The sequence below is a fragment of the Diceros bicornis genome, chromosome 5 (assembly GCF_020826845.1).
Source record: "Diceros bicornis minor isolate mBicDic1 chromosome 5, mDicBic1.mat.cur, whole genome shotgun sequence".
NCBI classification, from domain to species: domain Eukaryota; kingdom Metazoa; phylum Chordata; class Mammalia; order Perissodactyla; family Rhinocerotidae; genus Diceros; species Diceros bicornis.
Genome location: NC_080744.1, coordinates 10,360,485 through 10,384,184, shown reverse-complemented (window position 1 = coordinate 10,384,184; position 23,700 = coordinate 10,360,485). Strand labels below are relative to the sequence as shown.

Sequence of the window (23,700 nt, the reverse complement as noted above, 5' to 3'; positions counted from 1 at the left end):
TCTCGCTTCAATCACTTAAAGGATTATTTCGTAGAAGAAGTTTATTTGGTGTGGCTCTAGAGGAGAAAAAGGGACCAATTACTGTTCGTTCTTTTTTCCAATAAATATTTATTAAGCAACTTCTCTGTGTAGGGTACTGTGGCTGCACAACACCCTGCTTTCTAGAGTGTTCACTGTACTAGAAAGTTGGTGAAAGGTGATTCTCATTAGAATGTGAAGAAGATTGATAATTTTTGCTCCTGATGGGCCTGTGAACTCCCTATCACTGGCAGTATTTTGGAAGAGAATGGATGAATGATGTGGAGAATGGTGTGGAGAATGATGTGGAGAATGAATGGAGAATGGAGAATGGATGTGTTATAGGAGGGAATTCTTGCCTCATGAAGGAGAAGCGACTAGTGAATGATTGAGTCATCTGATCTGATTCTGTGAAGCTCCTTTGGGAGTACATGTGGTTTGATTTGATTTGATTTATCATTTAAAGAATGCCATTTCACTGAATACTTCAGGTAGACGTTTGTGGCAATAAGGTGAAGTAAACTAACATACCTTCCTTTTTCTTTGAATTAATCCTAAAAAAAAAATCACAATTGACTTGTGCAAAAAGGTAAAAGCAATCTCAATTGTGGAAATGATATAGGCCTGTTTGACCTGTAGTGAGGGGTTCTCTAATTACAATGTTAATTAAGAATATGAGAATAATGAGACTAATAACAACAACAACTAGAGTTTTTCTAAGTAGTTTAAATGCTTTTTATGCTTTAATAAAATGTCCAAATGTCCTATGTCTGTTTTACATTACTTTTGAAATGTTGAACCAGAAGCATGCTCTATGGGAGAGGATGCACCCCAGACATGTTTTTTCATTAATAAAATGAAAATATTTATTTTGTTATTTAGATACTTAATATTTATATGACTATAGCCATTATAAAATTCTGCTCAAATATAGTATTAATACAAAGGCTGCATTTATCTTTTCTGATCCTCATCTGAACCTCATCCCCAGGTATCCATCAAACTGTGGGGATACCCACCCCATTACATTGTCATAAGGAGTAAATTACATGGTAGTTAATTAGTGCACACTTCTAGACAAAAATGATTTTTGACTTTAAATAGTAATTTTAAAAATTATTTTGTAAATAGCATTTTAATATTACATTAACTCAAGTAGCCAATTTAAGCCTACTGTTTATAAAAATTCTTTGGAACACATTTCCATTGATATTTAGAGTTTAGTTATGCCTTTTTGATTGTAGCTTCCTACCAGAATATTCTGTCTTCCAGACACAAATCCACTAATAACATTTATGGTACCTCCATAAAAGGAGGCTATTCATTATAGGTGAGAAATAATGTATGAGTCTGGGTGAACAATGGAGAAATCTTTCAGTTTCATAACAACTGATGGCGGAATCTGAGGCGGGGAGGAGTGGTGGTGAAGAGCTTAGATTCTGGAGTAAAGCAAACAGCTTTGAATCCAAGCTCTGCCATTTATAAATAATGATGAGTATGTTACTTAATTTCTCAAGTGTGTTTCCTCATTTGTAAAATGACAAAATAACAACTTCTTCATAGTTTTCTGCAGGAATCAAGTGAGATAATGCTTGTAACTTGCTCGACACACAATGTCATTGCAAATAACAGTAATAGTATTCCACAACCATAGCTATAAATATTATGGAGTTGGATTGAATCTCAGCTCCAAAATTCAGAGGTGCAAGAAATATTATTTCATGTTTCTAAAAAACAACCTGAAGTTTGACTACAGCCCCCTTTCCGCTAGGGTGGAAGATCTCCTACTCTCGATTTTCACTCCTTGCTCACTGGATTCTAAAGGGCATCAGCTGTGCCAAGCCTGTAGGAAGACATTTCTTGATCATAAGCTCCCACATCCACCCAGGTTACTAGCTTACTTTGGCCCTTTGGATTCAATCACTATTTCTGCAAGTTATGTGCAGATCCTGGGACACAGGACCCGTGAATGTGTCAGGGATTCTGTCTGCCTACGATTCACGTAGCCATTCCCGCTCTTGGATCTGGCCTTGAACCCTCCCTTGGCTGTATCAGCAAAGACTCCTTTGGTGGACCCATGGCCTTCTCTGTCTGTATCTACTCTCCTCCTCCATTCTTTTACGAGCACTAGGCATTTTTCTTCTTCCAGTCAAGTAGGGATGGGAATGTCTCTCCTATGTTTGTTTCGTACAAAGAAAATATATTCCTGCCTTCCAGATATATCTGCATTCCACATTTTTGAATTATCTAAATTCCCCTAAGAGTTTAATGATTTTGGAAAATAAAATATAGAAAAAGTGTCAAGCAGTTTTCATTTCTCCATACTTCTTTTGAAGTCAAGAATGAAGAAAATATACTGGGAGAAAATAGTGTTGGTTGATTACCAAAAATTTTGACTTTAAACTTGCCAACTTGATATTTATTGGCATTAATACGCATCCATTCAGAATTCCATTTTGCCACATACTCAACAAATCCCAGGTCTTTTATTTACTCAAGACTCTGCTAATTGTTGTGGGAGGAGTTGCAAAAGGAGGTGGTTCTGCTACTGAAGTACTTACAGACTTTGGGGGAAATAAAACGTATACACACAGGAAAAAATTTGACATGGGAAAACATGAGTTAAAAATTATAAATTGCAAAAGGGGTGCTGTCCCAGGGATTTCCTAATAGAAGCGGGGGAGGGTGGTCTATATGGTTTGACAAAAGTTTCCTGGAGATTCTGTTCTGACATTCTTTATTTTAGAATCCCTGCATAGAAGGCTAAGTTGGATTTCACCAATTACTAGTAAATAATTGACAGTTTGTAAAAATAAGGACTATTTGGAGATATTGAGAGCTTCAAGCAAAATGATTAAAAAGTAATAATTTAGCTAGAATCACCTGGCACTATGGCTCACGCAGGATCTAACGGAAGAGGAAGACACCGGGCTTAGGGAGGAACAAATTGCAGACAATTATAAATGTGAAGTGATGAAGGGCAGATTTGGGGGGTAAGTGGTAACCAAGACTAAGGAGAAGAAACCTAAGGGCTAATCATCAGAACCAGTGTTTTTATAGACCTTATTGTGTGGTAGACACTGTTCTGAGCACTTCTCTCGTATTCACTCATTGAATCCTCAAACAACTCTCTGAGGTAGACGATCTTACCTTCATTTTAGAGATGAGGAAACTGAAATACACAGTAAGTCGCCCAAGTTACGTGGGTACGAGCAGCGGGGTTAGAATTTGAACCTGGGTATTGTGGCTCCATAGCTTATGCTTTTACCAACTACTTCTCAAGCAATTCTAGGGTAAATAAAAAGAACCCAGAACAAATTAGATTTAAGTGGTAAACAAGCAGAAATCAAGGCTGGCTGCCTGGTTTTAATCATGGATGACTAAAAGAACTATTGCAATAATGATACAAAAAAGTGAAATGGAAGGCAGGCTGTTTCATTATTAGGTTATCTGATAGACTATGTAAAGATGCATATATTTTTGTTTTGTGTAATTGAATTTGCATACAGATTTGGTAAAGCCCCAGTTGTTTAGGGATTTCTTCTCTCTCTCACATCCCCTTCCAGCCCCTTGAAATATAGTCTATAATGTCATCATGAGAAAGAAAAGTTTTCCTATAATCCAGCGGGGAGTGGGTATCTTAGAAAACGGAGTGTAATTTTCTTGCCTTAGTATCTTTGTGTTGATTCGTAGCATTTAATTTTGTCATTCTCATGCAATGAATTTTTGGCTCCTCCTCTAACCATTTTGTTGATGAGGTATTAATTTAGAAATGAATTATATTCAGAAAGGTTTCCAAGAATTAATTGGCGGGGAGTCCTCCACCCATGCGTTTCAAGGTTGTGAGTTTTGAGGTGAATGTGTTTTGGCTCAATCCTTTGATTCTCTTTTGTTGCTACCATTTTGCTGAACTTTCGGTGATTGATGGCAGTATTTAGAGTTTCCTATGATGACACTCTAATAATAGCCGAGTTTTGAATTACTTTAATGAAAAAGATTCATTGAGTTCCTGAAATTGGTTATTTTGATGCGTAGGATAATAGGTGCATGTTCAGTGAGATCTACTTGTGGCTGAATTTCCTTTGCTAAAGTGAGCTATTTTTGATACTCTCTTGAAATCGATACCACTTTGAAATGTGATTTGGGTGGCAACAGACCATTTTAAAAAAGTGCATCATTCAGTGTGCTTTTAATTGCTTAATAGTGATACAAAAATACACAGTGCTTCGTTTAGTATTGACAAAAAAAACTGCTGTGCAATTCTCCAGGAGGTCGCAGCTTGCAATTAGAAGTGCTGTAATATATGAGTGTGTGAACTGAGTGCAAAGTGCTTTTGATACCTTAATCTTTCACAGAACAGGGTTTTGTAGCTTAATTCTTTTTTAAATTTAAGCTATGAATTAGCAAATTTGGTGAAAAGGTTGTGAGACTCTAAGCACAACGAAGGCAGAGGCAATGTTTGTCCTGTGAGTTCCTGTTCTAGAGCTTAGTTCCTGTGACTAACAGAGTTGAATGTTCAATAAATGGGAAAGATATATTGCAAATGAATTCGGAGAAGACTTGTGAATTAAACAAGAAGTCATAAATGAGCCAAAGGCAGACAATCAGCTTTTATAAGTTACAGAATCTCACTCATTAAATCTGGCCTTTAAATTGTGAATTTTCTTAGTTTACCTTTTAGGATATGCTACACAGAATGTCAGGTTTTAAGAAATCATACTTTTTGCCACAGGGTGGCACCATTGTAGTTATGATGGAGTTTTTAACTCCTAGCTGAAGGAATTTGTTTTTGACACATACTGCTAAATGTTCATCTTTTGATTAAACGTTCATAAAGCATTACGCAATTGGCCTATAAAGGCATGACAAACATTAAATATACATTTTTTTGTGAAAATTTAAGAATCATCCTAAATCTAAGAATAATTCCTTCATTTGTAATGATTTCTCTTTTTTCTGCACCATAAAGCTTCTCCAATCAAGTGCAAACAATTAGATAAAAATAAAGCTAGATTAATAATGAGATAGTTCGAGTGAATTGGGAAAGGCAAGTCGATGCAATATTGTAAAATTTGAAGAAGACATTTTATTTCTCATAACTATTAGAGGTTTGCTGTCTTAAGCTGTTTCCTCTGAGCTACTCGGATTATCATACTTGAGATGAAATTATGTACTTTCCCTTTGGAATGACATTTTCTGCATGTTTCTCTCATGTTTACTTTTGTCCATAGTCATTATGGTATTTAGACTGGAATTGCCTTGGTCCCATTGGATTGCTCCACCTTCTCTAGCATGATTCTCTCGTGTTAGACCCTTGCTTGAATTTGGAAGACAAGAAACTGGTTATTTTCATCCAATGTCTGTTCTCTCCTATTTTCTTGCTTTGAGCGCAAAGTTAATTAGAACACTGCCTTACTGTTTAATACAGAAAAAAACTATTATTTAAAATGTGAATTAGATGGACATTTCTTAGGAAAAGCATAAAATGTCTTCTTTCTGCATGATGTGTCTCCTTTTGATAAAGGATTATGCGTTCTGGCTCTTTCTTTGGTTAATATATTTATATATTTAAAATTGTCTGTCAGTGAAGTAGAGCAGAATTTTAAAAAAAAAAGCTCTATTGACATTAAATCACAGATATTGGACTGCCTACTCATGTTGTTGGGTCCAAAACATATCTATCTACGCTATTCTCCATCTTCCATGCCTTACTTATAAAATTCATTATTGTAATTCTTTATTTTATCTGATAGTAATTTATTTAGTTTCTGTTGAATACTTTTCAAGAGACTTTTGTATAATGGAAATGTAATTAATCTTCCATTTTCCTCTTGTCTACATTTATAATATATTACAGGACATTAAATACTTAGAAACCACTAGCTCTTGAGAGTGTATATTTCAGATTTGCAGCTCAATTTTTTGTAAAGCATTTGTATTTTATCCAGAAAGTAAGTAGGAGAGGTAAACACATTAATTATGAAGACATGAGGATTCTTAGGCTGTGACTTCAGGAGACCTAACCGGATTATGGTACCATTGCTTTTCCTAGGGCAGCTCTGAAAAATCTTTTAGCCCTTGTAGAAACAGTATGTGACTTTATAGGAGGACACAGAACATATGTTGTTGTGTAGATACAAAAGGAAGCTGGGAATAGAATATGAATTCTGCAGTAAGGGGAAAAATAAAACTCTTAGCTGTTTGCCTCAGCAATTTGCTAGAGGCCAAATGTGTTTCATATTATCTTTATCCTTGCAAAGTTCACAAAGGCTAGTTGGTCAGACTTTGAAATTGTCAAGTTGATGTTCAAAGTACAAGCGTGTGGCCTCGAGTCCAGAGTTCCATGCCCAACTTCACTGTTGTTCACAAGTTGATTAAACACATATAGTCCCATGCTTAAATATGAATTCAAAGGATATATTCTTCTTGTGAGCCATTGAAACTGAACTTGGAGTTTGGGTAATACTGCATTTAGTGTCAGATTGTGTCGTAAATAAGCGTTAACTATCTCATTAGAGTCTTATCACCAAGGAGAATTCAGAATCATAACAATGTGGCCATGTTCTCTGGATAGATCAAGGAAATTCCTGTACTTATTGAGTTACAATGATTACTCCAATAAAGAGTTGCAAAAAATAAATTCTCTGATTTCTGTCTGTAGAACAATCACACTCTTTACTGAAAATACTTGTACCCATTTTAATCCAATCACAGGAAGGAAGTAACAAGGGAAGTAAGCTGAGCATTATGATATTCTCCAAAATGTTTTGTTCTGCCATCAAATAATGATGAGCCTACATGTTTCTTCCACTCTCTCCATTTCAGCAGTTACTTAAATTGCAGCTCAATACAACCCTAAACTTCACAATAACCTAACAAAATTCTCACAATATTTAAGAGCAGAGAAAATAAAAGGACAGGGGTACAGACAGGGGTACACTCTTCTTTCCCCTTCTATGTTCAGTCCTTTACTTTTCAGTGTCTATTCATGAAAATGAAGTTGTTTTATCTTGGCAGACAATGGCGTAACTCCAATGTGTCAGTTTAATCAACATTCTATTAAAATAAGTATATTTGGAGAAACTGGGTGGTTTATTATAAATGTTTTTTCCCCATAGCGATGGAGCTTTTTTGAAAACGCCTTAACGTGTTTTTGGATGTTTGGAGTGATGTCCAGAGGAAGCAGCACCAGAAAGGGCATGGGCTGATACGAGAAGACAGGCTGGTAGCGGGACACATGGAGAATCTACTCCGCTACAGATTAATAGAAAACTTAGTTATGATAACTATATTACTAAAAGATATTTTTAAGTGAATTTCTAAGTGTCTTCAATACCTCACTATTGTTTATATATTTATTATTACTCTTTCTTTGGTGATGGCTTTGTGCTCTCTGTTATTTTTACTTGAAGAGCTTTAAAAAACAAGAGTGTGAAGAAATTAATGTAAAGAATTGGCAAAGAGATCTGCTGTCTTCCAGGGGCCGTAGCGTGGAGCAACAGGTGACAATAAAGGAGATAAGTCTGAAATACCAGTTCAGCAGTAGACAGGCAATGTTGGGAACTACGTGAAATAAGCCAGCAGATTGGAACGGATAACAATTATTTGACAATCTGTTGGCTCAGGGTTTTATTTTCATCTTCTTTTTAGTATAAGAACCCCAATAAAGGCTTCTCATTCTCTATCCAGAGGCTTTTGGAATCTGAGTTGACTTCTATAATGACATCTACCTTAACCTGGTGTTGCACATATGCTTCTTGCCAACTGATGAATCTTAAGTTTTCAGTTGATAAAATACTCACTGGTACAGCCATTCACTTTCTCTAGGTGCTGTGGGACTGCTTCTACAGAGAGGAAGCCCCCATTTTGTGCTAACGCAGCAGAAACCTTAGAAACCAGTTAGCCACAGTCATTCAATGTGCTCAGGTAATTCAGACAGACTAGAAGCCTCACTCTTTTGATCTTCTTTCTATATGCTTTGAGAAAAAAATTACAGATGATGAAAAGAAGGATGCTAAAGAAAATATTCCTCTTTGGTCAGTTCAATCAAGGGCAGTCCTAAAACAGAGCTAAAATAAAGAGGTGGCTCCCTCATCTAGGCATTGGCTCCTGAACAGCTGTTTGCAGTCAGCTTATGCAACCTTGGCACTGTGCTGTGCTTGTAATTGAAGTTCATCTTTATGAGATTTCAGCAGAGCCTGGTCAAAGAGGTTGGTCATTAAAGGCAGGAAGCACAGCAACTTTAGTAAATAGAGAAGAAAGCAATGCAGTTTTCTTTAGCAAGGTGTTAAGGAGACAGCTTTTGAAATTTATCTTAATTTAGCCTTCGAAAGATATGACCTTGCTCCTACATCTTGCTGTAGAGCTGCCTTTTGATGTACTTGCTTTACATACTAGGGGAGAAGACTGTGTTACCTTAATTGAGTTTGTGTTCTATTGCTTTCTTGTAAATTCTATTTTAGTAGCTTTATAAATTGACCATAAAAACTCACACTAGACTGAAATTTCAGGGACCTGGGAGAAAACTGTTTCTTTTATTTAAAAAGACTTTTATTTATAAGATTCAAGGTCACTTAAACATTAATTTTCTTATTAACGCTTAGAGTTTATTGTTTTTCCTCAGAAATAATATTCTCCAACTTTCAATAAAAGAACACAGATCATTAGTTGGATAAATAGGGAATTTAGTGTAAAAATCACAAAAATCTGATTTTAGAGACCCTGGAGAGCAATAATGCCTTGAGAAGCGGAGGAGTTCAGCAATCTGCCTGGAGGTTGGGGGTTTTCATGGGCCAGATGATAGATTTGAGCACAGTTCTAGTTCAGAGGGCTTTAAGTGAAAATTCTGGAAGTTGTTCAGCTGGGAACCAGATGGTATGACGAAAAGAGGGAATCATATCAACCCAGGTGGGTTCCCTTTCTTTAGCTCTTTGAATATCTCCATTCACCATTGTTGTTTTTTTTTTTTTTGCCACTGTCCCAGGGCATGAGGCTAGCGTGTGCATTGCCTCATTGCACCCATTCCACCAAGTTCTAGACCTTTCCTCAGTTCAGTCTCGCTTCTTCTTTGTGGTCCTGTTTTCCCTGTCACCCTTTCCTGATGCCCACATAATTGGGCATGCATACTGGCTGAGGTGCACAACTGAATTTTGCTGTGGTCTGTGGTACTAGCGGTGACAAAATGAAGACAGGATACATTAGAATAAAGCACAAGTGCTCTTTCTTGCTGCTCCGGTGTCTTAGCCAGCTGTTTGCTGTTCTATTTCCCTTTCACTTGCAAGTTCCCTCCGCACTCCACTTTCTTTTCCTGTGACTTGACCCTTAGGGTGTGATTGTTCCAGGTGTTCCAATTAGTACACTTATAAGTATGTAAGAATTCTTATTACAGACACACGGGGAGATTTGACAGACAGAAGAGGAGGAGGCAATGTGAAGATGGATATAGAGATAAGGGTAATGTAGCCACAAGTAAGGAAGACAAGCATTGCCGATAGCTGCCAGAAGCTGGACAAGGCAAGGAAATATTCTTCCATAGAACTTCCAGAGGGAGTGCGCCCTTGCTGACACCTTGATTTTGGACTTGTGGCCTCCACACCTGTGAGAGAATAAAATTCTATTGCTTTAATCCATCAAGTTTGTGATAATTCGTTGTAGCATCTGTAGGAAACTAATACAGATTTTGGTACTGGGAAGTGGGGTGCTGCTGTAACAAATGCCTGAAAGTGTGGAAGAGGTTTTAGAATTAGGTAATTGGGAGAGAGGCACATGATAGAAAAAGTCTGGATTCTAGTGAATGCTGAGAAGGAAGTGAGGAGCACGAATGAGAAAACTTCTGTCATCTTGGAGAATACAATATATTGTTATGAGCAGAGTCTTGAGAGAAATATAAATTTTAAAAACATTTCTGATGAGGGCTCAGAAGGAAATGAGGAACACGTTATTCTAAACTGGAGGAAAGGTGATCCTTGTTATCTAAGTGGGAGAAAACTTGACTGAGTTGTGTTCTACAGTTGTACAAAAAATAGAACTTGTAAGTGAAGGACTTGGGTATTTAGCTGAGGAGATTTCTAAGCAAAGTGTTGAGGTCATGGCTTGGTTTCTTTTTTCTGATTATAGTAATAAAATGCAAGACAAAAGAGATAAATTGAAGAAGGAACTGTTAAGGCAAAAAAAAAAAAAACCCAATACTTGATGATTTGAGAAATTTGCAGCCTATCCAGATTGCAAAACATGCTAACGTTAGGAGATTGACTGTTAGGACAGCATGCTCTGGGAGAAGCCAAAGGTGTGGCTTGGACCACCTTTTGCTGAAGAGATTAGATGTATATAATTCATGGATTCATGCAACAATCTCAACAGAAGCCAGGAATAGAGATGGAGTTCTCCAGGAAAGACCTATGGAGGACTCTCTTGTCTAATGACATAAATCCCCTTGACGTATACAAGAGACCCACCAGGTTTGTGAGAATGTTATATTAGCTGATACATTGCCAGCCTGAACTGAAAAGGACAGAGTCAGGATAAAATAAAGGAAAGCTGTTGGATTTTCTGTCTATAGGCAGGAAACAGGTTGGTAGAGCTACTTGCCTGCAAACATGTGCTACACTTTAAGAAAAAGGAGGATGACTCCAAGGGCAGAGCTGTGATCCTAGAGGCTGATACCACAGGCCCAGAGGCCTAACAAGCTGCCATACAGGCCTACTGAGAACCTGTGGGCCCAAAGGGCAGAGCTGCAGGTCCACGTGGAGCCTAAGATCACAGGGGATTATTCTCAGGACTTGAAACCTCATGGAAATTCCTCTGCTGCATTTCAAACTTTCTTGGGACAGGTAACCCTTTATTCTGTTAAAAAACAAAATTCAACTGAGTAAACTGGAAGATCTAATTGGCTTCATTCAACAATTCATAAATTTGGCAGCATCCCATCTAGCAAATAGAAAGGAGCTCCAAGGAACTGTACAAATGGAAGACTTTTATAGGCAGAAGGAGGCAAGGCAAGGAATCTAGCAAAGTAGATTGTTTCAGGTCAGGTCACTTTTCTTTGGGGGAAGGCAGGGGTCTATCAGGCAGATGACCTCACTAGTACTGGCCAGGAAATTCGAGACTGACTGGTTAACATTACATTCCCGAAAGAGGCTGAAACTGCAATTAGGTTAGGTATGATGTCTCAGTTTGGTGATGTGGGCTTAGCACAAGTGACTCCATTTTGGGCCTATTGTCTCTTTTTTAACAATTCCTTCCAATTTCTCCCTTTTAGAATGGAAATGTCTAAAACTGTTATCCTCTGCCTTTTCTATCATTGTATTTTGAGAGCAGATAACTTGCTTTTAAGTTTCACAGGTCCACAGATGAAGAAGGATTTTGCCCCAGGATGAATCATACCTAAAGTCTCTCCCATACCTGATTTAGATCATGAGATTTTGGACTTTTGAGCTGATTATATTTAGATGAGATTTTGTACTTATAGTTGGTGCTGTATAGGTTGTTATTTTGGGAATGTTAGGATGGGTTGAATGCATTTTTTTGCATGAGACAGACATGAATTTCAGGGGGCCAGAGGGTAGACTGTAGTGGTTTGAGTTCTGGTCTCTCAAAAGATATGTTCACATCCAAATCCCTTGGACCTGTGAATATTACCTTATTTGGAAATAGAGTCTTTGAAGGATCTTGAGATGAGATCATACTGGATTAGCCAGGTGGGCCCTAAAGCCAACGACAAGAGTCTTTATAAGAGACAGAAGAGAAGACACACATGGAGGAGAAGGCACTGTGAAGACAGAAGCAGAGTTTGGAGTGATATGGCCAGAAGCCAAGGAATGCCATCATCCACCAGACGCTGGAAGCATCAAGGAAGGATTCTCCCTGAAAGCCTCCAGAGGTAGAGTGGCTGACACCTTAATTTTGGACTTCTCGTCTTCAAAACCGTGAGAGAACAAATTTCTGTTGTTTTAAGCCTCCATATTTGTGGTAATTTGTTATGGCCTCCCTAAGAAACTAATAGTGTATCACCTTCAACCTCTTTCTTTCTCTGAGGAACTGAAGCTTTCTTGGTCATGGCGCCACTTTACATCTTTGGATTATGGTGACAACCAAGCTAGCTTCTTGGCCTCTCCTCCAAGTCGGCCACCCTCACCTGGCATTCCCAGAGGAGCTAATTCCCTGTAGAAGGGCTGACCTTTCTCTGCCTCTCTAGCCCCTGTCAATTCCCAGGTCATTGGAGCACATCCTTGGTAGCTTCTACTTCTTTCACTTTTTTTCTTCTTCTCAAAAATCACCCCCGTTTAGCACAGCACCCACTCCCCCTCTTTAGCCTCATTCCTGTCATCCGGTCACAGGGCTGCCACTGTTCCTCTCCCTGCACTCTGCAGCCCATTCCTCTTGGTAACGCAACCCTGCGGGAATCCAAATGCACATTTGCATTTTAATGGAAATATAATTGACTTCTACCGAACACTTAAATAAGTAAGACTTCACATTTACATTTTAATCCAGACACTTTATAGCCCTATTTCCCCTAATTTTTGGGGAAACAGATCTTCTCTGACAGATAACAATTGTAGCTATCCTTCTCTGAGCATCTCCTCTGTGGTGGCAGTCACTTCATAGATATCATAGCGTTTAATCCTCATGGTAGTCTTTATTTCATCCCCAGTTTGCAGACTAGGACCAAAGACATAGAGACGCGAGGTGACCCGAACACACTTACATGGCTTAGAGAACCACAGTATAGACTGAGGGACCTAAGATTTTTCTTATCTTCTTATGTTTTAGATTTTACATTCTCTACATTAAAGCCTGTCACATATAGAATTTTTTAAACCGATTTTCTCTCATTTTGGACCATTACTGTATCAATGGCACAAATAACAATAACTCATAGTTGACTTTATTGAGCACTTACTGCTGTCCAGAGTGCTAGACTCCTCATATTCATTATCATGGATGATCTTTACATAACCTTATTATATCCTGATCACAGATGAAGAAACTAAATCTTAGGTTAAATATCTTACCCAAAATCACACGACTAATTTGATGTAGGACATGTATTTGAATACAGATATGTCTAAATACGGAGACTGTGTTCTTAACTTCTTAAGATAAGTCAAGAACTTCAAAGATGAATACAGTGTCTTATTACACATAAGATCTCAAGTTATAGCAGAATAACATAACTTTGTAGTAAATTGTTATGCTCAATAGGGGCTTTCTGGTTACATACCATGTTAATCATTGCTGATCAAAATAAATGTCAGAATATTACTTATGTATCATAAGCTTCTGAAAGTCATTTGAAGGAGCTTTCAATTAAAAGGTAAAAAGCCTAAATCCAAACTCCTGAAACATGATTTATAAGAAATGAGCCAAAAATTTTGAAGCACAAATGGAAAAGAGAATGTCACAGTTATGGAGAAGCTTGGTCGAATAGTCATCACTTAGACATGTGCAAATGTGAAGTGTTCTTGTTTGAAACTCTCCAAGAACTGTACTTGGCCTTGAATCACCTAGTCTTGAAGAAGACAGCTTATGTGTTTTTTCATTCCAGTTTAAATATCAGCCCAATTCTGTGATCTTTTTTTTTTTTCTTTTGTAGCCAAATCTTAGCCACTTCTCAATTTATAAGATCAGTGTCAACTTCAACATAGTCTAGGTGGATATAAGGGAGAGTTTCTCGAAGGCATAAATCTGCAAGATTCAAGCTTACTTTCTAACACTGGGCCTGCTTTCCCATCTCTGCCCTAGACTGGTGATGGGACTATGTGACTAATCTGTCACCATGTGTTGGGGTGAGTGGCTGGGGATCATGTGGGATATCTGCATACACGTGGCCACAAATCAGTGGGAGGTGAGTTTGCTATTCACTCTCTATTGATCATTGCTACACTTGTGTAAAACTGTTTATTGATTCTCTGAGTGACTAGAGTCCACGTTCTGACTCTTAGCTGCAGTAGAGTTATTGATCCTCTGGGGACTCTGCTCAGCTTTCTTGTGCACAGTTCCATAGTAAGTTATCTTGCTTCCAAAGATTAGAAAGATGAGACCTCTTGCTTCTAGAGTCCTCATGCACCGTCGAGCACTCACACTACATCCTCTTGATTGAAGAGTCTCATAAATCTTAGCCATGCAGCTGCTCTCAGCTTTACTTGCTTTCACCTTCCCTCTTCTGGCAACCTGAGTGACTTAGCAGATTAAAAAAAAATGCCACCACCTCCTACATGGTAGTAGAGAGCTGTGCGAGTGCCTCTACCCCACCCCTCACTGAGGAAGTGAGTTGAATGACCCCTTTTCCTCCACAGCAAGATGAGTATTAGAGGCAACTGATGATGCTCTATGCTCTGCTACACCAAAAGGCAGTGTCCCTTAGGCTATCTAGCCTCCTTACATAAAAGGATAGTGGTGTGTAGATTGATATTTAGAATTTGCTGGAATACTTTGTTTTAGCAAGCTCTGAGACAAGATGGTTAGCAACACAATGGGCTTCTGATGTTTAGTTCTCAATTGAAACTATTCCTACAGCAATTCTAGCACATTCTCTTTAACTCTTGATCTGAGAGGGCTGTGTGAATAGTTATAGGTCCTAGCTGAACGTTAGACTTACCTGGAAGCATTTAGAAACTATCACTGATCAGTGTCCACCCCAAACTAATAAGTCAGAATTTGGGGGAGTATTATCCCAGCACAACAGATTGTCAAATATTTGTTATCCCAGCACAATATTTTTTTTAACCAATGGGCTAGAAGGGAAGCCTAGTGAAGATGAATGAACATCCTCTTAATACATTACAACCTATAAGATTATGATCTTATAATAGGAAGAAAATATTATACAGGAAAACCTAAACTGAAGAAGCTGACATAGTTAAGTAAAGGATCTTAGTTCTTACTTTCCAGGCAGCCAAGCAAAGAGAGAAACAGATTGTACAAAACAGCTTTCAATATCTAATTAAGGACACATTAATAGTTGATCAGTGTTAAAACTTTTCTGTAGATAGAAGGAATTGATTGCATGAGTCTTAATCTAAGGAACATTCAAAGATATAATGGTTCATGTCTTAGATGACACTTTTATAATATAAAAAATGCCTGGATATATTGCTATTGCTTTTATTTATTTTCAATAAGAGTTGGAAAACATATCATGGTGTAAGAGTCGACAGTGATCAGTGATGTGATGCCACTAACCTACTCTGATTTTCCCATCAACACATTGGTTTATAGATGTTAATGGCGCTGTATGTTGTTTGGGCAACCATGTAAATGACCATGTTGAGAATGCCACACATAGCCCAAATTGGCTTGAACAACCCTGAAATCTGTTTTCTTCCCCGAGGGGGTCACTGTGAAAATCAGCATGATATATGGATAAATTGATGAGTTTTAGTACTGGAAAAATTAAGTTAATACCTGTTCCATAATTTACTAGTTGCGCAATCTTGGAAAAATTGCTTAATTTCTTTGAGTCTTAGTTCCTCATTTTCAAAATAGTAACAGTCTTTCTTTAAAGGATTATTGTGAGGATTAGGTGAAAGGTACATACATGTAGAGAACCTAGAATAGAGCCCAGTACACAGTAGGTGCTCCATAAATGTTGAGGGGGGATTATTGTTACCATTTAAATGGACCCATTGGGGAAATTATTGATTCCTTTGGGAACTTGAATATATATATGGTGTTGAACATTGTATTTTTGATTCTTACATCATGCCTTTCCAACAAAGGCAATATCAGAATATAGGATGATGACTTTAAAAGTTAAATGCTCTGTAATCTTATTCTATTTATTTTGCTGCTGTTGGTTTTCTTCTTCTTAGGTATATAAAGAACTTCACTTTCAATAAGAAGAGTGAAACCTCAGCCTGTTCATATATTTGTTTTCCCCCAAACACATGCAGCAAAGGCAGGATAAAAATGTGTCAAAGATACTTGTTTAATTTATAACAGGAATAGTCACTGGAGTATTAAGAATTTTATGTTTTATACCACAGTCTCTTTCATTATATGGATTTCTTTGTAAAACAGAAACATTACTATCTGTTTGTGGGCTTTTACTACCTTTTCAATCTACCAGTCCTGCCACAAACATCACAACATTGTAACTTCAAAAATATTGTTCCCTTATAGCACAATTCACGCTTCTGCAGATTTTGTGCAGACTGCACCCTTTTGGATTATGCTGGAGAGACAGCACACATGTGGTTAAATTTTCCACACTAATACTAATTCTGCTCATGTCTTGGCTAGGTTTTGTGTTCAAAGGACTCAGAAATGTTTGTTTTATTTTTCCCCCAAAATAGGAACAATTACAGCAAATGTGGGTATTTATTTGTTTTTATAAAAATGTCTATATAAACCCAGCTCAATCAGGCCCACAGCTGTCGATCAGCAGTGCAGAAATCGGTTTTAATCTTTCTCTCTGTCTCTTTTAAGAGCACATGTTTTTATTGCCATAAATTTCTATTAGTAAAAATAGAAAAATCAGCCCTCTTCTTTCTTCTCGAGTACTTATAAATTTAGAGAAAGGAATTATATGTCTGGTGAAACTTTATATTCAACATAAAAAACTAAGCAAGAAATGTTAAGATGAAAATGTCTTAAAATCTGTACATTGAAATAGCTTGTAGCCCAGCACTGTATTATTATTAGACCATCTGTATTTTGAAATCCCCACCAATATATGATAACTGACTATGAGTATAAATCTGATTTCCCAGGAAAAAATAAACTTCCAAAGGAAATATCAATTTCATGTCTTGCTTTCTAAAACTTCACCGTATATAAAGTCGTTTATAATTGTCTCTGACGTAGTCATCAAAATATGTTTCCCTGGTGCCTGTGGGCTGGCTAAACTCCTTTTGGTTTTTGACTTTATATTCACTTTTTCCTGTTTCTTCTGGAGAATGAGCAAAAGGAACTTGTAAAAGACATAATATGAGTCATCCTTCAACAAAAGATTTCTCCTGAGATGGTACTTCTGAGTGTAAATTGCCTTCTTTCTCTTCCGCTCAAAATAAGGACTGAGTGTTGTTTATTCTCTACTGCTTTGGCTATTGTGCCTATCATCTCTCTCTCTCTCTTTGTTAGTGTAGTGGATGGCAATTATGTATTGTTTCTCTAGGTACCAATTTTAACTGCCATCTTGCTATCACAGTCATGGGAGGCAGTTGTGTATCCTCTCTTTCTTTTGAGAAGGGTATATATAATCAGTAATTCTACCTATTACGATGGCAAGTGGGTGGTGTCTAGAGCAGACTCTCATTTTTTGAAATAAAATGATGTATGTGTTGGATGTCCAACTGTTACTGAACTAGAAACTTTAAAAAAAATAAAAAGATATCAGAAAATCAAATGATATATTACTTATTTCAAAAGTTTCTTTTTGTTATTGACCATAAAGAGCAATATGTGGAATTTATGGTAAGACTATTGAAAGGCAGATGCACATTTAACGTGTGATGGAAAAAATTACAAAGATTTTTATCTTTAGATACTAAAATCTGGTATATTGATAAAAAAGTATATTTAAAATTGAAAATCGATCTTACCACTTTTTACTTATGACTTGACAAACATGGCATAAAGAATTTTTTCCTAGTGTTTTTTTTTTCTTAAGATGGGTTGACATAGTTCAGGTGTCTGTAATTTGGGAACAAAGTACCACACCAGGGACATGTCATGATGTTTCAGTCTTGTTCTATACTTTAGTCATTTGCTGGTGACTAGAAATAAGCAATCTGGAGTAGGAAATTATAAACATTTCAGCAGGTGTGCTGAGCACATCACTTAAACCTCTCTGAGCCTGACTTTTCTAATTTTAGAATGGGAAAAGAATACTTGCCTTATAGGGCTATTGGGATGACTAAATGAGACCTCACACATAAAGCACTTAGCCAGGTCCTGGGATGTAATCAAAATGTGGTAGCTGTTCTACATCTGTGGTGGGGATAATGGTGATGAAATGTGAGGTGAAAACGACTGCAAGGGTCATCTGTCCCAATTCCTTTATTTTACAGGAAGATCAGAGATGTGAGGGGATGTGCCCAAGGCCACACAGTTGGATGGCAGAACATTGGCAACTCTCAGATCACTACTCATGGTATTTTGCTATCTTATTCTGCAGGATTTTCTGCAGGTAACTCAGAATCCCATATTTTGTCATTATAGACAGCACTGGTATTTCATGATTACCTTATAAATGGCAGTAGCCATGGCTGCAACATTTTTGATCATAAGCAGTAAGGAGAACAAGTGAGAATTTCAAAGAGCAACTGTCTTTGCTGCTCGATTTTCTTTCAGTGAATCCCTGAAATTTGATCTGTGTTGGGCTCAAAGGCCTCCTCTGATCAATAGCAAATTTAGGGATTGGGAAATGGGTTCAGATTCCTTAGCCTGACTACTAAATACATTGCCTCTGATCTGAGGCCAGTGAAATATATATTTTACTCTTTATATGTCACCTGTAAATTTTTATGTACAATATCAATAGAGAAATATTTATTTCCATTTTAAAAAGGAAAATAATTTTATTGACTCCAGGGATCATTAATTTTTCACAATTTTGCATCATTGTTTTGTCTCTATCGTCACTAAAATTAAAACATTTCAGTATAGTAATGTCAGTATTTTGAAGACAAGTTTACATCTCTGTCTGATGATTTTGGTTTGTCTGGATGCAGCTACTAAAATAATTTATTTACATTTCTTTTCATTCCATAGTGCTGAGTTCCCTCTATTGAATGACTATTGAGCAGTTTGGTGTATAACCATTCTATCCAAATTATGTCCTATGAGAGTTCACAATGAAGAAATTTGTATTTAGGGTGTATTGTTTGGTTAGAATGCTTTCTGCCATATGTAACAGAAAAGCCCCAACCCCCAAAAGTTTAAACATAAGATATTAATTTTGTCCCATAGGGTAGGGCTGGTCTAAGGTTGGTTATTAGGGGATAGGGCTTTCCCCTGCTATCCAAAAGTTCCCGTTACACTGTAACAGGACAGAAGAGTCCTATCGCCCAGGTTCTTGGTCAATGTAAGAGAGGAATTCAGACACCGACACAACGGCAACAGCAAGCAAGCAAAGATGTATTAGAGAAAAGGTCAGATAGACTCCAGGTGAGGGGCAGGCAGTGCCAGAGAACGCATCTGCCCTGTGTGTGGGTTAGTTTTATTTTTATTTGGGTTGTTTAGAAGGGAATTAGCATTATCTGGTGATCCACCAACAATGGTCTTTCCTCCACCCACACGTCGGGATGGGGAGTTCTTGACCTTCTAGGGGAATCTCCGGAACTGTGATGGCAGTCATCCCCCGTGGAAGGGGGGCTAATGCATATGGAATTTGCATGTAAATTAAAGGAAGGTCAATGTCCTCTAGAGGTGTATAGCAGAAGGCTTTGTATGTGCTGTTTGTGCACCCATTATTTTTATCCTTGCAGTTGATGGCCTCAGACTCCGGTGGTGGCGCCATGTGGGTCTCAGTTCCCCTTTATCTGCATCTTGTAGGATGCCAGCAAGACACTTCACTGATGCAGCAAGGTCTCTGAATATGATCCCCCGCACATGTGTACCTAGCTACCTATCTCAACACCACTTCGCTTTTACAAAAGACCTGCATTAGTATGCATTTTCACTAACCGAAAGGAATCTGTAGAGGATTTTTGCTTTTATGAAAAAAGGTGAAAAGAGAAAATAGCCTTCAGCATTTGTTTTGCAACAGGCTGTTACAGAGGCTAAGCAGTCAAGCACACTGTCATATTTCAAGCTTTCCACATCAGCCATAGCAAATGACAAACCTTCGATATTGAGGCGGGCAGACACAGAAGAAGGTGAAGATGTTAGTGACCTGCCTGGCCTGGTGAATTCAGATGGCCATGAGATGTTAATAGATGACGCTCTTCATCTCTCTCCTATGCCCCAGTCTCCTGTACCTCCCACCACCCCATCCTCCAACAACTCAGCCCAACACCCCATTGTCACTGCCACCACCATCTCTCAGCTTTCCAGTGTGCTCGCTGTCTTCCTGATTCTGGTAAGTGAAACTACACTGTACATACATTATTTCTACTTTATGTAGGCTGTGTATTTATCATAGCATTCCTGCTTTTACTATATGTTAGTGTTATTTTAGTTTTTGTGTGTTATTTGGTAGGTTATTTTTCAGATTTGGGCATGCTCAAAATTTTTTCCCATATAAATTAATAGTAACTGATCCTTCACTTTATGCCATTTTGCCTTACGAAAGGTTTCATAGGAATGCTCTACTTTTGGATAGTGGGGGAAATCTGTATAGTGAAGTCATCAAGGACCCAGGTTCTTTCTATCTTGTCTTTTGCTATTTTTATTATAGTGGCTTCTTTCCCACCTGGTTCCAAGATGCTTGTTACTGTCCCAGGTATCACATGGAGATACAGTGACATCCAGCAGAAGTGGGACCATCTTTTACTTGACTCTTTTTATGACCATAGAAACTTCTTCTAGAAGCTTCCTAGTAGACTTGCTCTTCTGTCTCACTGGACAAAAATCACAGCACATGTCCACGCCCATGAGGAATGGAACTACTATGATTGGCTAGATTATTTAGTCTCTACTTCTGGTCAAGGACTGGGACCAATGTTCATGAGGAAGGAGGAGAGGGCCAATGGCTGTTGTATAGGTAACTGAGAGTGTCTGATACACACAGGGAGCTTGACAATAAGTGATGGTAAAACTAGGCAAGAAGGGAAAATAAGGGAACTCTGAAAACCATAAATAACATTAATGCTTGTCTTTTTAATTTATCTGGAGCAAAAGGAGAAGAAATGGAACTTAATTGTGCCATCTAAATGGTTCCTTCTTTTGGTAAATTGTCTTCCTGCTGTTGATGAAGACATTTATTCCATTCGTGTATTAGAGTCCTGCTAGCTTAATAGATCCCTAATGAAATTAGCAGAGAGTTTGTGTTTCATTATGCAACTTTACAGACAAAAAAAAATTGTTATAAGAGACACCTAAAATTTTTAGGTGCCTAAAATATTTTAATGCCATGTACTTACATGCTTTTATTGTTGTTGTTGTTATTAAAGACCACTTGGCTATGGTCCTTTATGAGAATCCATTTATTTAAAGAGTTGCAAAATAAATTATATCCTGTGGGATTTTTCTAGCATTAATTTGGCATTAGTTTCTGGAATTTTTGTTTTTTCTTCTTGGAGGGGTCATCACAGTAGTAGTGAGAATTCAAAGTCAGACTGTTAGTGCTTTCAAAGCATAGTAATTTGGAGTGTGTTTATTATTATCAAAAATAAAACAAGAAGTCTGTTCTCTCTATGAAGCCTAAGACATTGGAGATGAAGCATAGGCACAGGAGAGAGAAATATAAGCACCCAATGAATTCTGGAAGCAGAAGACTAGAGAGAGACGAGGTGGTTAGAGCATAAACTAGTTGGTACATACTTAAGAGTTACAGATAATATGGTCAGTGCAGTGGTGACCAGGATATGGGAAGACAGGTTGGAATAGAGACCAGTAGAAAGTCAAGAAAGAGGTGACAGAGTTTAATCCTGATAAAATGTGGTCTCAGCTATGCCCTGTTAGAATAGAACAAAAGAAAAAAGGATCTAGATACTTATCTTCCTTCTTTCTACATGTTCAATTTTTCCGCTCCAGAATTTCTCCTCATTACCTATTCATATTACAAGACTTTCCCTAATCCCATTGTACCCTGTGGTTTCTTCATTAGTACAAAACTCTATTATAAACATTAGTTGGCTTTTCTGTATACTTCCCTGGATTTTGGATAGGGATAGTGGTGCTGCCTCCTTATTCTGTGTCTCCAGCATGTTGCAGAGTACTACATAGAAAGTCTGCACTCAATAATGAGTGAATTCCTACATTCATGCGCAGGTTATAAATGCAAGAAAATAAACCCAAAATATGATATCCTCTTCCTGTTGAGTCCTCTACATTTTCTTGCAAAAGGATTTTTGACCTGGAAGGTACTTTTCACCTTTTGAGGTAGATTGATAGCATTAATAGCCCCAATTAATAGCTTCCTTTCAATCTTGTGCTCTGCAATGTGACTTTGCAAACTCCTCCCTTTGAGAGGTAGATCTATTTAATTGTTCTTTCATTTAGGCCACCTTAGCAATTTTCTTTAGACAATAGAATGGAGAAGGGAGGTGTTGTACCAGTTTGTATCCTAGGCCTCAGAAAACCTTGCATTCCTCTGTTCTTTCCTGGAACCCTGCATCTGCTTGTGAACAAGCATAGGCTAGTCTGATGGAGGATGAAACATCATGTGGAGCTCTCTCACCACTCCTTTTCAACATCATAATTGAAATCCTAGCTGATGCAATAAGACAAGAAAAGGAAATAAAGGGTATGGAGATTGGGAAGGAAGAAATAAAATTGTCTTTGTTCACAGATGACATGAACATCTATATAGAAAATCTGAAAGAATTGACAAAAAAACCCTGGAACTAATAGGTGATTACAGCAAGGTTGCAGGATACAAGGTTAATATACACAAGTCCATTACTTTTGTATATACCAGAAATGAACAAGTGGAATTTGAAATTAGAAGCACTATATTATTTACATTAGCACCCCCAAAAATGGAATACTTAGGCATAAATCTAGCAAAATATGTACCAGATCTGTATGAGAAAAACCACTGATGAATGAATGATGAACTCTGATGAACGAAATAAGAGAAGAGCTAAATAAATGGAGAGATATTCCATGTTCATGGATAGGAAGACTCAATATTGTCAAGATGTCAGTTCTTCCTAACTTGACCTATAGATTCAATGCAATCCCAATCAAAATCCCAGCAAGATATTTTATGGATATCAACAAACTGATTCTAAAGTTTATATGGAGAGGCAAAAGACTCGGAATAGCCAATGCAATATTGAGGGAGAAAAACAAAGTCAGAGGGCTGACAGTACCTGACTCTAAGACTTACTATAAATCTACAGTAATCAAGACAGTGTGGAATTGATGAAAGAACAGACAAATAGATCAAGAAACAGAATAGAGACCCCAAAAATAGACCCAATAAATATAGTCAACAGGTCTTTGACAAGGAGCAAAGGCAATATAATGGAGCAAAGATAGTCATTTCAACAATGATGCTGGAAGAACTGGGCATCCACATCCAGGAAAAATGATTGTAGACACAGACCTTACACTCTTCACAAAAATTAACTCAAAGTTGATCACAGACCTAAATGTAAAACGCAAAGAGGTAAAACTCCTAGAAGATAGGAGAAAATCTAGATGACCTTAGGTATGGTGATGATTTTTTAGGTACAATAACAAAGGGCACGATCCATGAAAGAAATTATTGATAAGCTGGACTTCATTAAAATTAAAACTTTCTGCTCTGAAATGGATAATATCAGGAGAATAAGAAGATAAGCCTGGGAGACTGGGAGAAAATATTTGCAAAAGACACATCTGTTAAAGGATTGTTATCCAAAATATACAAAGAACTCTTAAAACTCAACAATAATGAACAACCCAATTAAAAAATGGGCCAAAGTCCTTAACAGACACTTCAACAAAGAAGATATATAGATGGTAAATTAGCATATGAAAAGATGTTCCACATCATATGTCATCAGGGAAATACCAATGAAAACAACAATGAGATACCACTACACACCTATTAAAATAGCCAAAATCCAGAACACTGACAACAACCAA

General features: G+C 37.5%; 1 long non-coding RNA gene across 1 annotated transcript; it reads left to right on the top strand.

Annotated features, from left to right (window-relative positions):
* The first annotated feature begins 5,883 nt into the window (after nucleotides 1–5,883).
* On the top strand, nucleotides 5,884–20,218 carry LOC131405651 (uncharacterized). The gene is made up of 3 exons (XR_009219998.1): nucleotides 5,884–13,805; nucleotides 18,030–18,112; nucleotides 19,449–20,218. It is a non-coding gene; the product is annotated as an uncharacterized LOC131405651 (long non-coding RNA).
* Nucleotides 20,219–23,700: the final 3,482 nt, after the last annotated feature.